The sequence below is a fragment of the Carettochelys insculpta genome, chromosome 30, assembly GCF_033958435.1.
Source record: "Carettochelys insculpta isolate YL-2023 chromosome 30, ASM3395843v1, whole genome shotgun sequence".
Taxonomy (NCBI): Eukaryota; Metazoa; Chordata; order Testudines; family Carettochelyidae; genus Carettochelys; species Carettochelys insculpta.
The window spans coordinates 16641064-16645202 of NC_134166.1; positions in this window are offsets into that span (position 1 = coordinate 16641064).

The following is a 4139-nucleotide window of genomic DNA, read 5'->3' on the forward strand; positions in this document are numbered from 1 at the left end:
TCCCCACGTCACCCATAGCACCCATCCCCCAACACCCGCCCCTGACCCAAAACACCCCACCCCCCAACACGCCCCATGTCACCCATAGCAACCCACCCCTCAACACCCGCCCCAGACCCAGAACACCCCACCCCTCAACACCCCGCACGTCACCCATAGCAACCCACCCACCAACACGTGCCCCAACCCAAAACACGCCACCCCCCATCACCCCCCAAGTCACCCATTGCAACTCACCCCCAACACCCGCCCCCGACCCAAAACACCCCACTCCTGAACGCCCCCCACGTCACCCACAGCAACCCACCCCCACAACACCCGCCCCCGACCCAGAGCAAACCCACCGCCCAACACCCGCCCCGACCCAGAACACCCCACCCCCCGAAACGCCCCATGTCACCCATAGCAACACACCCCCCAACATCCGCCCCCGACCCAAAACACCCCAGCCCCCAACACGCCCCAGGTCACCAATAGCAACCCACCCCGCCACACCCGCCCCCGACCCATTGCAACCCACCTCCCAACACCCGCCCCCGTCCCAAAACAACACACCCCCCAACACGCGCCCCCGACCCAAAACACCCACCCCTCAACACCCCCCACGTCACCCATAGCAACCCACCCCTCAACACCCGCACCCGACCCATAGCAACTCACCCCCAACACCCACCCCCGACCCACAACACCCCACTCCTCAACACCCCCCACGTCACCCATAGCAACCCACCCACCAACACGCGCACCGACCCAAAACAGGCCACCCCCCATCACCCCCCAAATCACCCGTTGCAACCCACCCCCCAACACCCGCCCCCGACGCAAGACACCCCACCCCCCAACACGCCCCAAGTCAAACATAGAACCTACCCCCAAAACTCGCGCCCGACCCATAACAACCCACCCGCCAACACCCGCCCCCAACCCAAAACACCCCACCCCTCAACACGCCCCACGTCACCCATAGCAACCCACCCACCAACACGCGCCCCGACCCAAAACACGCCACCCCCCCATCACCCCCCAAGTCACCCATTGCAACTCACCCCCCAACACCCGCCCCCGACCCAAAACACCCCACTCCTGAACGCCCCCCACGTCACCCATAGCAACCCACCCCGCCACACCCGCCCCCGACCCATTGCAACCCACCTCCCAACACCCGCCCCCGTCCCAAAACAACACACCCCCCAACACACGCCCCCGACCCAAAACACCCACCCCTCAAAACCCCCCACGTCACCCATAACAACCCGCCCCCGACCCAAAACACCCACCCCTCAACACGCTCCACGTCACCCATAGCAACCCACTCCCCAACACCCGCCCCGACGAAAAACACCCCACCCCTCAACACCCCCTACGTCACCCATACCAACCCACCCCCCAACACCCGCCCCGACCCAAAACACCCCACCCACCAACACGCCCCACGTCACCCAAAGCAACCCACCCCCAAAAGCCGCCCCGACCCAAAACACCCCACCCCCCAACACGCCCCATGTCACCCATAGCAACCCACACCTCAACATCCGCACCCGACCCATAGCAACTCACCCCCAACACACGCCCCCGACCCACAACACCCCACCCCTCAACACCCCCCACGTCACCCATAGCAACCCACCCACCAACACGCGCACCGACCCAAAACAGGCCACCCCCCCATCAACCACCAAGTCACCCGTTGCAACCCACCCCCCAACACCCGCCCCCGACGCAAGACACCCCACCCCCCAACACGTCCCACGTCAAACATAGAAACCTACCCCCCAAAACTCGCCCCCGACCCATAACAACCCACCCGCCAACAACCGCCCCCGACCCAAAACACCCCACCCCTCAGCACCCCCCATGTCACCCATACCAACCCACCCCCCAACACCCGCCCCCGACCCAAAACACCCCACACCCCAACACGCCCCATTTCACCCATAGCAACCCTCCCCTCAACACCCGCACCCGACCCATAGAAACTCACCCACCAACACCCGCCCCCGACCCAGAACACCCCACCCCTCAACACCCCCACGTCACCCATAGCAACCCACCCACCAACACGCGCCCCGACCCAAAACACACCACCCCCCATCACCCCCCAAGTCACCCATTGCAACCCACCCCCCAACACCCGTCCCCGACCCAAAACACCCCACTCCTGAATGCCCCCCACGTCACCCATAGCAACCCACCCCCCAACACCCGCCCCCGACCCAAGACACCCCACCCCCAACACGCCCCACGTCACCCATAGCAACTCACCCCCAAAACCAGCCCCTGAAACAAAATACCTCACCCCCCAACACGCCAAAGGTCACCCATAGAAACCTACCCCCCAAAACCCGCCCCCGACCCAGAACACCCCACCCCTCCACACCGCCAACGTCACCCATACCAACACACCCCCCAACACCCGCCCCCGACCCACAACACCCCACCCCCCAACACGCCCCAGGTCACCCATAGCAACCCACCCTCAACACCCGCGCTCGACCCAGAACACCCCACCCCTCAAGATGCCTCACGTCACTCATAGCAACCCACCCTCCAACACCCCCCACGTCACTCATAGCAACCCACCCCCCAACACCCGCCCCCAACCCATAGCAACCCAACCCCAACTCGACCCAAAGCACCCCACCCCTCAACACCCCCCCAAGTCAACCATAGCAACCCACCCCCCAACACCAGCCCCCGACCCATGGCAACCCACCCCCCAACACCCGCCCCGAACCAGAACACCCCACCCCCCAACACGCCCCAAGTCACCCATAGCAAACCACCCCCCAAAAGCCGCTCCCGAACCAAAATACCCCACCCCCCAACACGCCCCATGTCACCCATAGCAACCCACCCCTCAACACCCGCACCCGACCCATAGAAACTCACCCCCAACACCCGCCCCCGACCCAGAACACCCCACCCCTCAAAACCCCGCATGTCACCCATAGCAACCCACCCACCAACACGTGCTCCGACCCAAAACACGACACCCCCCATCACACCCCACGTCACCAATTGCAACCCACCCCCCAACACCCTCCCCAACCCAGATCACCCCACCCCCCAACATGCCCCACGTTACCCATAGCAACCCACCCTCCAACACCCACCCCCAACCCATAGCAACCCATGCTCCAACACCACCCCCAACCCATAGCAAACCTCCCCCAACACCCGCCCCCGACCCAAAATACCCCACCCCTCAACACCCCCCACATCACCCACAGCAACCCACCAACCAACACCCGCCCCCGACCCAAAATACCCCACCCCTCAACACCCCCCACATCACCCACAGCAACCCACCACCCAACACCAGTCCCCGACACAAAACACCCCACCCCACAACACGCCCCACGTCACCCATAGTAACCCACCCCCCCAAACACCCGCCCCCGACCCAAAACACCCCACCCCTCAACATCCCCCACATCACCCATAGAAACCCACCCTGCAACACCCGCCCCCAACCCAAAACACCACACCCCCCAACACGCCCCACGTCACCCAAAGCAACCCACTCCCAACACCTGCCCCCGACCCATGGAAACCCACCCCCCAACTCCCGCCCCCGACCCAGAACAACCTACCCCCCAAATCTGGCCCCCGACCCAGAACACCCCACCCCCCAAACACACCCCACGTCACCCATACCGACCCACACCCAACACCCGCCTCCGACCCAAAACACCCCACCCGCAAAACACACCGCACGTCACCCATAGCAACCCACCCCCAACACCCGCCTCCGACCCAAAACACCCCACCCCCCAACACGCCCCACGTCACTCATAGCAACCCACCCCTCAACATTCGCCCCCGACCCAGAACACCCCACCCCCCAAAACCCCCCACGTCACCCATACCAACCCACCCCCAAAAACCGCCTCTACCCAAAACACCCCAGCCCTCAACACCCCTGATGTCACCCAGAGAACCCACCCCCAAACATCCGCCCCCGACCCAAAACACCCCACCCCCCCAACATGCCCCACGTCACCCATAGCAACCCACCCCCCAACACCCGCCCACGACCTAGAACACCCCACCCCACAACACGCCCCACGTCACCCATAGCAACCCACCCCCAACACCCGCCCCGACCCAAAACACCCCACCCCCCAACACTCCCCACG